At 42.3% G+C, this 12,654-nt stretch overlaps 1 pseudogene; it reads right to left on the bottom strand.

The window, feature by feature from the left end:
• Positions 1 to 4,455: 4,455 nt before the first annotated feature.
• Positions 4,456 to 5,163, bottom strand: LOC121483548 (annotated as a pseudogene).
• Between the last annotated feature and the right edge of the window lie 7,491 nt (positions 5,164 to 12,654).

Raw genomic sequence — 12,654 nt, 5'->3', positions numbered from 1 at the left:
GAGCTGCTCTGTCTCCTGCCTGGTGCAGGTTTCAGTGACTGTTGTTTATCCCGTTTATCTGATGAGGCCTCTGTGAGGCTCAGTGGGGTTCTTTACCCCGTGAGGCCCCAGGAGGAACAACCGCAGTGGCGGGGCCAGCTATGGAGCCCTGGAGTCAGCTCCCGCAGTAACTACAGAGCTCTCCGTCTGCAGGGGCCTGGATGCTCTGGGCCGGGCCGCTGATCTGCTCAGCTTGGGGCAGGAGCATCCTTGTGGTCCTGGGCCCTCCCATCCTCTGCCTGTCCCGGGGGGAGGTCGAATCCTAGGCTGTGTCCCTGGTGAGCTGTGCTCCTTGGCCTGCGCTGTTGGATTCGCACTCCCCACCGGGCAGCCCCCTCTCCACGGAGTGGTGGCCTGAGCCCCTCGGAACTGCTCCCGGGGCCAGGCAGCCCCCTCCGCACGTGGAGCCTCTGCCCGAGCCCCTCCGAGCTGCTCCCGGGTCCAGCTATGCACGCTGCAGCCCTTAGGGAGCTCGGCCCACTCTCCTGGGCGTGCAGGTGTCTGTTAGTGTCCCAGGGAGCCTGAGGGCTTCCCCGCCCTCCTGGGGTCCTGGTCTAAACTCCCTGCAGGCGCCTTTCTGCCCGGGAAACTTGGTGCAGCTCCTGCTTCTCTGGGACGGGGCGCTCCTGTCCTGGGGACACTCGCCACGGCCTTAGCCCGGCTCCTTGCGGGGCCCCTCCCCCTTGGATGCCTTTTGTTTCTTTATTTCGTTCCCCCCCCCCCCCCGTCTTCCTTCCTTGACAGAAGCGTGAACTCTTCCCACTGTAGCATTCCAGCTGTTCTCTCTTTAAATTTCAGGCCAAATTCATAGATTTTCAGGATGATTTGAAGGTCATCTAGGTAATTTGGTGGGGGCAGGTGACTTGGGGACCCTACTCTTCTTCCATCTTGCCCCTCCTCCTCATATATATGTATATATATATATATATATATGTATATATATATAATGAATAAATAAATGAAATCTTAAAAAACATAAAATATTTGCTATGGGCTTTTCATAGATGGCTTTAAAGATACTGAGGAATCTTTCCTGTGTCCCTACACTCTGAAGAGTTTGATCAGAAAAGGATGCTGTATTTTGTCAAATATTTTCTCTGCATCTTTTGAGAAGATCATATGTTTCTTATTTATTGTATTTTGATATAATCTATCACACTGATTTCTTTATGAGTGTTGAGCCAGCCTTGCATCCTGGGGATAAATTCCACTTGCTCATGGTGAATAATCTTCTTAATATACTGTTGGATCCTATTGGCTAGTATCTTGTTGAGTATTTTTGCATCTGAGTTCATCAGGGATATTGATCTATAATTCTCCTTTTTGATGGAGTCTTTGGTTTTGGAATTAAGATGATGCTGGCCTCATAAAACAAGTTTGGAAGAATTTAGTCCCTTTCTATCTTTTGAACAGCTTTAGTAAAATAGGTATTGTTTCTTCTTTAAATGTTTGATAGAATTCCCCTGGGAAGCCATCTTGCCCTGGACTTTTGTCTTGGGAGGTTTTTGATGACTGCTTCAATTTCCTCTCTCATTATTGGCCTGTTCAGGTTTTCCATTTCTTCCTGTTCTAGTTTTGGTAATTTGTGCCTTTCCAGAAATGCATCCATTTCTTCTAGATTGCCTTATTTATTGGTGTATAGCTGCTCAGAGTACGTTTATAAAATTGAATATATTTCCTTGGTATTGGTCGTGATCTTTCCTATTTCATTCATGATTTTATTAATTTGAGTCTTTTCAAAAAATTTTTTTGAGTCCTTTCTTATTTTTTTAATAATTTTTATTTATTTATGATAGGCACACAGTGAGAGAGAGAGAGAGGCAGAGACACAGGCAGAGGAAGAAGCAGGCTCCATGCACCGGGAGCCCAACATGGGACTCGATCCCGAGTCTCCAGGATCGCACCCTGGGCCAAAGGCAGGCGCTAAACTGCTGCGCCACCCAGGGATCCCGAGTCCCTTCTTATTTTTAATAAGGGTGGCTAGTGGTTTATCTTTTTAATTTATTCAGAGAACCAACTCCTGTTTTGGTGATCTGTTTTACCATTCTTCTGGTCTCTCTTTCATTGAGTTCTGCTCAAATCTTTATTAACTCTTTTTCTTCGTGGTGTAGGCTTTATTTGTTTTTCTTTTTCTAATTCCTTTAGGTGCAAGGTTATCTTGTGTATTTGATTTTTTTCCAATTTTTTGAAGGATGCTTGTATTGTGATGTATTTCCCTCTTAGGAATGCTTTTGCTGTATCCCAAAGATTTTTGAGTGTTTGTATCTTCACTTTCATTAGTTTCCATGTATCTTTTTTAATTCTTTTCTAATTTCATCGTTGAACCATTCATCTTTTAGCAGGATGCTCTTTAACCTCCATGTGTTTGAGTTTCCTCCAAATTTCTTCTTGTGATTGACTTAGTTTCAAAGCATTGTCGTCTGAAAATATGCAGAGGACGGTTCCAATCTTTTGGTATTAGTTGAGACCTGATTTGTGACCCGCTGTGTAGTCTATTCTGGAGAAAGTTCCATTTCCACTTGAGAATAATATGTATTCAGTTTTGTACGGATGGTACGTCCTGTATATATCTGCGAAATTTGTTTGGTCCAGGGTAACATTTAACGCCCTTGTTTCTTTGGTGATGTTGTGCTTAGAAAATCTGTCATTCCCAGAAACTGCCGTGTTGAAGTCTCCCAGTATTAGTGTATTATCATCTAAGTTATCTCTTTAGTTATTAATTAATTGATATATTTGGCAGCTCACAAATTAAGGGCATAAATATTCATGATTGTTAAGTCTTCTTCTCTGATAGATCCTTTAATTATGTTATAGTGTCCCTCATCATTGTTTACTACAGTCTTTGGGATAAACTTTAATTTATCTGATATGAGGATTGCTACTCCTGCTTTCTTTTGAGGGCCATTTCAATGACAAATGGTTCTCCAACCTTTCATTTTCATGCTCTTTGTGTCCTCAGATCTAAAATGGTCTGCCAGTTTCTTGTAGACAGCATAGAGATGGTTCTTGCTTTTTTATCCAGTCCAAAACCCTCAGTCTTTTGATGGGATCATTTAGCCCACTCATGTTCAGAATAACTATTGAAATATATGAATTTGGTGTCATTGTATTACCTATTCAGTCCATGTATTTGTGGATTGTTTCTTTGTGCTTCATCTTTGTTTTACAGCCCCCCCCCCTTAATATTTCTTGCAGAGGTGGTTTGGTGGTTGCATGTTCTTTCAGTTTCTGCCTATCCTGGAGGCTCTTTATCTCTCCTTGTATTCTGAATGAGAGCCTTGATGGATAAAGTGTTCTTGCCTGCTTGTTCTCATTTAGTACTCTGAATATATTATACCAGCCCTTTCTAGCCTGCCAGGTCTCTGTAGAAACATCTGCTGTTAATCTGGTATTTCTCTCCATATAATTTAAGAATCTCTTGTCTCTCACAGCTTTAAGTATTTTCTCTTTATTTTTAGAATTTGCAATTTTCACTATTAAATGTCACATTGTTGAATGGATTTTATTGATTTTTGGGGCGTCCTCTCATTGTTCTTGATATGAATGTTTGTTTTCTTCCCCAGATTAGGGACATTCTCAGCTATGATTTGTTCACATATACTTTATGGTATTCTCTCCCTCTCAGCCTTTTCTGGAACCCTAATTATATGTAAATTCTTCTTTGTCAGGTTATCATTTATTTCCCTAAGCCTTTCCTCATGGTCTCTTAATTGTTTTTCTCTTTTTTCTTCAGCTTCCTTCCTTACCATTAATTTGTCTTCTATGTCACTCACTCTCTCTTCCATTGCATTAACTTTAGCAGTTAGGACATCCAGTTCAGATTGCATCTCATTTAATCTATTTTTAATATTGGCCTGATTAAATCTCAATTCTGCAGTAATAAAGTCTTTAGAGTCCTTTATGCTTTTTTTTCCAGAGCCACCAGTAACTTTATAATTGTGCTACTGAATTGACTATTTTTTGGTGCCAATTTTAAATACAGTTTTATTTAAGACATTGCATTTTCTACTTAACAATACAGTGCTTATAAAGTGCAATATTTATTTCCTTTCTCTGTGCACATATTCCATATTCAAGTATTAATAATGCCCAGTATATGTTCTATAGCAACTTTACTTTAAAAGTGCCATGGAGGGATCCCTGGGTGGTGCAGCAGTTTAGCGCCTGCCTTTGGCCCAGGGCGCGATCCTGGAGACCCGGGATCGAATCCCACGTCAGGCTCCCGGTGCATGGAGCCTGCTTCTCCCTCTGCCTGTGTCTCTGCCTCTCTCTCTCTTTCTCTCTCTCTCTCTCTGTGACTATCATAAATAAATGAAAATTAAAAAAATAAATAAATAAAAGTGCCATGGAATTTGCTGTAAATTTGGGTCCTTCAAATGTTGTGTGGAACAATGCTAGAACCCTCGTCAGGTTGGTTTAATCAACCTCTTCAATGGTAGGCCCAGAGAAGCACCATGAGAGGGAGGAGCTCCACCACCAGGGAAGCCTCCAGGCATTCCTCCCAGCATGTCTCCTGCACTCTGGTATAGCTTCGTAATGATGGGGTTGCAGACTTTCTCCAGCTCTTTCTGCTGATGTTCAAATCCTTCCTTCTCTGCAGTCTGGTTCTTATTGAGCCAATTGTTGATTTCATTGCACTTGTCAAGAATCTTTGTCTTCATCATTGATTTTGCCGTGACCTTTTTCATCTTCAACAGTTGCTTTCATGTTGAATGCATAAGACTCAAGTGAATTCTTGGAAGACATCTTGTCCTGCTGCTTATCATCTGCAGCTCTGTACTTCTCAGTTTCCTGGACCATGCACTCAATGTCCTCCTTGCTCAAGCAGCCCTTGTCATTAGTGATGATAATCTTGTTCTCTTCCCATGTGCTCTTATCCACAGTAGAGACATTGAGGATACTGTTAGCATCAATATCTAAATTGACTTCAATCTGAGGAATGCCATGTGGGGCAGGAGGTATGCCTGTAAGTTCAAACTTGCCAAGTAGGTTGTTATCCTTGATCATAGCATGCTTACCTTCATATACCTGAATAAACACACCGGGCTGGTTGTCAGAGTAAGTAGTAATGTTTTCTGTCTGTTTGGTAGGAATGGTAGTATTGTGCTTGATAAGCACAGTCATTGTATTGAAATCCATATTCTGTAACTCGGGGGTAGAGAGTACTATTTCTGGTTCTTTCTTTTGCGGTGAATTCTTCCTTCTAGTCATTTTGTTCAATGCACAGTGGCTGTATTAGTGGGCTGAGTCAAAAATATCAACCACTACCAAAGTAATATACACCCTAGATTATTGCAAAGAGGGCAGAGACCAGAAAATGAAAAAGAAGAACAGAGGAAAAAAGGACCACTAAAGTGAAAACAGATTTTAAGACAAAGTAGTAAAGATAAGAGGCCAAATACCACAAAGAAGAAGAAAATAGAAAAGAAAAAAAGAAGAATACAGTAAAGAAAAAAGAAAAAAAGGGGGGACTGGGGGATGGTTGTGGTGAAGCCCTGGTAGTGGAGAGAGAATATAGTCTGCCTGAGGGGTCCAAGAGGGTGATCCTCTTGGTTTTGAGTTTATTTTGTTCTGTATGTTAGAAGATGCTCAATCCCAAGTTTATATAAATAAGAAACACTTTTAGAAACCTCAATATTGACCACTAAAACATAAACAAGATAAAAGAGGGAGGCTGAATGGGAATGAAGAGAGAATATAATCTCATAGAATGAACCATCACAATATTCTACTTGGTTCTGGTTGTATGTTTGTTGTGTTTTAGAAAGTATAAACTTCTAGCATTGTAAAAAAAAAAAAAAAACTAGGCAGAAAAAAACAAACAAAAAACACAGAACAAAAACCCATATCTCATATATCTACCCAAATTAAATTGAATACGTTGAAGGGAATCCAGAAGTGAAAAATATATCTAAGACATGTCATTGTAGAAATATGAAAGTCAAATAGGAAATTACTTAAAAATGAGGAGCTGGTAAAATATTGTAGTTAATGTTGGAAAAGAGAAAAAATATTGGAAATTTTTAGTCTGATATAAAAATTGTCACAATGGAAAAAGGGGAAAACAATGGGACCCTCAAGTTTTATAGACTGTTTTCCCTTGATTTTCCCTCAGTCCTGGAGCTTTCCAGCCCTGCTTGGTCAAAAACTTGCTCTTCCCTTGTTCTTCCATCTGGTTTTCTTGGGGAGGGGTCTGATGTGCTGATTTTCAGGTGTTTGTGTCTGGGTGGAGATGCCATGCCCCCTGCCAGGTACTGGGCTCAGTGTGAGCTGTTTATCCTGTGAGGCCTTTGTTCCCTGGTGGCCCCACCTCTCCCAGGCACATGGTGAAATAAAGAGGAAAAACAACAATGGCAGTGGCCAGGTTTCCAGCTCTGGAGTCGAGTTCCCTGCAAGTAACTAGCCAGTGTCTCCCAGTCTACACTGGCCTAGATACTCCCTGGGGCCTTGTAGGTGCACAGGTCTGAACAGCTTGGGGGTGCTCAGCGATAGGAGAGTTCTCACTGTCCTGTGCCCTCCCACTTCCGCCAGTCCTAGGGGGAGTTCAGCATCAACGGCTTTGTCAGCTTGGGTGCCCTGGGATATGGGGCCTTGTGCTGCTGGAACCATGCTCCCAGGGACTGCCTCTCCCAAAGGGAATGGGGCACAGCCACCTCCGTCCAGAGCCAGCTCACCTAATCAACTGGCTTCTCCCAAATACCCCAGAGGGCTGCGGTGCTCCAGCCATTTACTAATTTTGGACCATGGTTTGTAGTGAGATTTTCTATATGTGCTCTCCTCGGATTGTGACTCCGGGAATCTTCATTTTTCTTTAATTTTTCTTTTTTCTTTCTATTTTTTTATTAGTTTCAGAAGTAGACTTTAGTGATTCATTAGTTGCATATAACACCCAGTGCTCATTACATTAAGTGCCCTCCTTAATGCCTATCACCCAATTATCCCTTCCCCCCACCTACCTCCTCTCTAGCAAAACTTAGTTTGTTTCCTAGAGTTTTGCATCTCTTATGATTTGTCTCCCTTTCAATTTTCATATTTTATTTTTCCTCCCCTTTCTCTATGTTCATGTTTTGTTTCTTAAATTCCACATATGAGTGAAAGCATATGGTATGTCTTTCTCTACCTAACTTACTCTCTAGTTCTATCCACATCATTGCAAATGGTGAGATTTCATTCTTTTTGATAGCTGAGTGATATATATATATATAGAGAGAGAGAGAGATAGATATAGATACATTACTATATACCTATATAGATATATATATTTCATTCTTTTTGATGGCTGAGTAATAGATATAAATGACAGATATCTGTCTATCTATCTATCTATCTATCTATCTATCTATCTATCTATCATCTATCTATCTACATAGAGAGGCAGTTTAGCTACTATGGACATTGCTGCTATAAAAATTAGGGTGCATGTGCCTCCTTAAATCACTATGTATCCTTTTAATAAATACCTATAGTGCAATTGCTGGCTGGTCTCAGCTTCCCAGGGGAAGTTCTACTTTCAACTTTTTGAGGAACTCCATCCTGTTTGCCACAGTGGCTGCACAAGTTTGCATTCCTACCAACAGTGTCCCCTCCCCATCCACACCAACAACTGTTGTTTCCTGAGTTGTTCATTTAAAGAAACATTTGTTTCATACATTGTTATGCCAATATATTTTTCCTGAAATTAAAAAAGGCCTTGAATTTTTAATTTCCTTGATTATCTCTGAACCTACAGATAATCCATAACTACCCTCTCTTTAACAATGAAAAATATATTTACAAAACATTCAGACAAAGCAAATAATCTGTTTATTAATTTCTCCTCTTTTTCCTTCTCCTCTTTTCTTCTTCTTCTTCTTCTTCTTCTTCTTCTTCTTCTTTCTTCTTCTTCTTCTTCTTCTTCTTCTTCTTCTTCTTCTTCTTCTTCTTCTTCTTCTTCTTCTTCTTCAAAATATGGAAGGCAGCCTTTTTTGATCCTTCTGTCCTCTGCTACAATCTGAATTACAACATAGCATTTATGAAGTTCTCTTTGCCACCATCCTGGAAACCCATTTCAGAATTCACTTTATTCCCCTGTCATTACACTTCCATAAGAATGTGTTTCTTAACTTGTTTTACATATTGAAATGTCCTTATTCCAATGTTATTTCCAAATGATAGTACAATATAGAATTCTATATTGCAAATCATATTTACTTTGAATCTCAAAAGTTATAGTCCTTTTTCTGGTTTTCAGTACTGCTATTGAGAGGTCTGATGCCATTATGGTTTATTATCTTTTGAGTGTGACCAGAATGTAGTTCTATTTCTGGAAGCTTTAAGGATTATATCTTTATCTTTATTACTTAAATGTAATAATGATTTCCTTGGTGTGGCTAAGTTTTCATTCATTGTAATGAGTATTCAGAATGAGCCACTTTAGTCTAGAAACTCATATTCCTAAGATCTACCAAATATTCTTAACTTATTCCTTTGATTATTTTTCCTTCTATTTACTTTATCATTTTAATCTTTCCTTCCTTCTTTTATTTCATGTTTCCTTTTCTAAGTTGTAAAGAATTACTCTAATTTTTCTCTCCTTCTCTCTCCAATATAATATAGAAGTTAGGTGTTTCTTAATCTGAGAAACAAAAATGAGATAATATCCATATATCTTTTATTTTCCACAGATAATTGGTAGTTTTTAATTTTTTAAATTATGTTACGTCTTTTCTGCAATGATTTGTTAATTCTTGGATGTTCTTTCATAGTTTAGATGAGGTCCTGAAAACTTGATTGGAAGGAAAATGTACACAGCTGAGACTTATCGCTTATAATAATTCAGTGTATGGTGATCTTCTGAGATGGTTTCATTGATAGATCTCCAAAAGCCAGATCCTCAGGCTCTTCTTTTCCTTAATATATGGGTTTGCATTATTAGTTTACATTTTTTGTAGCCAACTATGACCTAGCCTTTTGGTTTCTAAATGATATTGAAAACAATATGGAGGGGGGAGGGGCAAGATGGCGGAGGAGCAGGGTCTCCAGGTCACCTGTCCTCAGCAAATTACCTAGAAAACCATCCAATCATCCTGAAAACCTACGAATTCGGCCTGAGATTTAAAGAGAGACCAGCTGGAACGCTACAGTGAGAAGAGTTCGCGCTTCTATCAAGGTAGGAAGACGGGGAAAAAGAAATAAAGGAACAAAAGGCCTCCAAGGGGGAGGGGCCCCGCGAGGAGCCGGGCTGAGGCCGGGGCGAGTGTCCCCAGGACAGGAGAGCCCCGCCCCGGAGGAGCAGGAGCTGCACCAACCTTCCCCGCGGAAAGGCCTCCCCGGGAATTGGAGCAGGACCCAGGAGGGCGGGGACGCCCTCGGGCTCCCTGGGACAGTAACAGAGGAACTGCGCCCCGGGAGATGCGCCGAGCTCCCTAAGGGCTGCAGCGCTCGGCGGGACCCGGAGCAGCCGGAGGGGCTCAGGCGGCGGCTCCGCGGAGGGGGCTGCGGGGCTCCGGGAACAGCTCGGAGGGGCTCGGGCGGCGGCTCCGCGGAGGGGGCTGCGGGGCTGCGGGGCTCCGGGAACAGCTCGGAGGGGCTCGGGCGGCGGCTCCGCGGAGGGGGCTGCGGGGCTCCGGGAACAGCTCAGCGGCGGCGGCTCGGGCGGAGGAAGAAGCTCCGCGCGGAGGGGGCTGCGCGGCTCCGGGAACAGCTCAGCGGCGGCGGCTCGCGCAGAGGAAGAAGCTCCGCGCGGAGGGGGCTGCGCGGCTCCGGGAACAGCTCGGAGAGGCTCGGGCGGCGGCTCCGCGGAGGGGGCTGCACCGCCGGGAGCGCGAATCCAACAGCGCAGGCCCCGGAGCACAGGGCGCCGGGACACAGCCCAGGATCCGGCCTCCCCCGGGACAGGCAGAGGCCGGGAGGGCCCAGGACAGCAAGGACGCTCCTGCCTGGAACTGAGCAGATCAGCGGCCCCGCCCCGGAGCCCCCAGGCCCTGCAGAAGGAGAGCCCCGGAGCTACTGCGGGGGCTGGATCCAGGGTCCCAGAGCTGCCCCCGCCACTGTGGCTTGCTCCCGGGGCCTCACGGGGTCAACAACCCCCACCGAGCCCTGCACCAGGCAGGGGCAGAGCAGCTCCCCCAAGTGCTAACACCTGAGAATCAGCACAGCAGGCCCCTCCCCCAGAAGACCAGAGAGACGGACCAGTTCCAAGGGAAGTCAAGGGACTTAAACTACACAGAATCGGAAGATACTCCCCCGTGGTTTTTTTTGTTTTTTGTTTTTTTGTTTTTGTTTTTGTTTGTTTTTTTTGTTTTGTTTTGTTTTGTGCTTTTTTTTTTTCTCTCTTTCTTCTTGATTTCTGATTGCTTCCCCCACCCCCCCTTTTTTTCTTTTTTCTCCTTTCTTTCTTTTTCTTTCTTTTTCTTCTCTTTTTCCCCTATTTTTTTCTTCTTTCTCTTTTTTCTTTTTCTCTTTTCTTTCCTTCTCTCTCTTTTTCTCCTTTTCCCAATACAACTTGTTTTTGGCCACTCTGCACTGAGCAAAATGACTAGAAGGAAAACCCCTCAAAAAAAAGAATCAGAAACAGCCCACTCTCCCACAGAGTTACAAAATATGGACTACAATTCAATGTCAGAAAGCCAATTCAGAAGCACTATTTTACAGCTACTGGTGGCTCTAGAAAAAACCATAAAGGACTCAAGAGACTTCATGACTGCAGAATTTAGATCTAATCAGGCAGAAATTAAAAATCAATTAAATGAGATGCAATCCAAGCTAGAAGTCCTAACGACGAGGCTTGACGAGGTGGAAGAACGAGTGAGTGACATAGAAGACAAGTTGATGGCAAAGAGGGAAACTGAGGAAAAAAGAGACAGGCAATTAAAAGACCATGAGGATAGATTAAGGGAAATAAATGATAGCCTGAGGAAGAAAAACCTACGTTTAATTGGGGTTCCCGAGGGCGCGGAAAGGGCCAGAGGGCCAGAATATGTATTTGAACAAATCCTAGCTGAAAACTTTCCGAATCTGGGAAGGGAAACAGGCATTCAGATCCAGGAAATAGAGAGATCCCCCCCTAAAATCAACAAAAACCGTTCAACACCTCGACATTTAATAGTGAAGCTTGCAAATTCCAAAGATAAGGAGAAGATCCTTAAAGCAGCAAGAGAAAAAAAGTCCCTGACTTTTATGGGGAGGAATATTAGGGTAACAGCAGACCTCTCCACAGAGACCTGGCAGGCCAGAAAGGGCTGGCAGGATATATTCAGGGTCCTAAATGAAAAGAACATGCAACCAAGAATACTTTACCCCGCAAGGCTTTCATTCAAAATGGAAGGAGAGATAAAGAGCTTCCAAGACAGGCAGGAACTGAAAGAATATGTAACCTCCAAACCAGCTCTGCAAGAAATTTTAAGGGGGACTCTTAAAATTCCCCTTTAAGAAGAAGTTCAGTGGAACAATCCACAAAAACAAGGACTGAATAGATATGATGACACTAAACTCATATCTATCAATAGTAACTCTGAACGTGAACGGGCTTAATGACCCCATCAAAAGGCGCAGGGTTTCAGACTGGATAAAAAAGCAGGACCCATCTATTTGCTGTCTACAAGAGACTCATTTTAGACAGAAGGACACCTACAACCTGAAAATAAAAGGTTGGAGAACCATTTACCATTCAAATGGTCCTCAAAAGAAAGCAGGGGTTGCCATCCTTATATCAGATAAATTAAAATTTACCCCGAAGACTATAGTGAGAGATGAAGAGGGACACTATCTCATACTCAAAGGATCTATCCAACAAGAGGACTTAACACTCCTCAATATATATGCCCCGAATGTGGGAGCTGCCAAATATTTAAACCAATTAATAACCAAACTCAAGAAATACCTTGATAATAATACACTTATACTTGGTGACTTCAATCTAGCTCTTTCTACCCTGGATAGGTCTTCTAAGCACAACATCTCCAAAGAAACGAGAGCTTTAAATGATACACTGGACCAGATGGATTTCACAGATATCTACAGAACTTTACATCCAAACTCAACTGAATACACATTCTTCTCAAGTGCACATGGAACTTTCTCCAGAATAGACCACATACTGGGTCACAAATCGGGTCTGAACCGATACCAAAAGATCGGGATAGTCCCCTGTATATTCTCAGACCATAATGCCTTGAAATTAGAACTTAATCACAACAAGAAATATGGAAGGACCACAAACACGTGGAGGTTAAGGACCATCCTGCTAAAAGATGAAAAGGTCAACCAGGAAATTAAGGAAGAATTAAAAAGATTCATGGAAACTAATGAAAATGAAGATACAACCGTTCAAAATCTTTGGGATGCAGCAAAAGCAGTCCTGAGGGGGAAATACATCGCAATACAAGCATACATTCAAAAACTGGAAAGATCTCAAATTCAAAAGCTCACCTTACACATAAAGGAACTAGAGAAAAAGCAACAAATAGACCCCACCCCCAGCAGAAGAAGAGAGTTAATTAAAATTCGAGCAGAACTCAATGATATCGAGACCAAAAGAACTGTGGAACAGATCAACAGAACCAGGAGTTGGTTCTTTGAAAGAATTAATAAGATAGATAAACCATTAGCCAACCTTATTAAAAAGAAGAGAGAGAA

The sequence above is a fragment of the Vulpes lagopus genome, chromosome X (genome assembly GCF_018345385.1).
Source record: "Vulpes lagopus strain Blue_001 chromosome X, ASM1834538v1, whole genome shotgun sequence".
In the NCBI taxonomy this organism is placed as follows: Eukaryota; Metazoa; Chordata; class Mammalia; order Carnivora; family Canidae; genus Vulpes; species Vulpes lagopus.
Note: the sequence above shows the minus strand (reverse complement) of the source record. Positions and strands in the feature narration are given on the sequence as shown.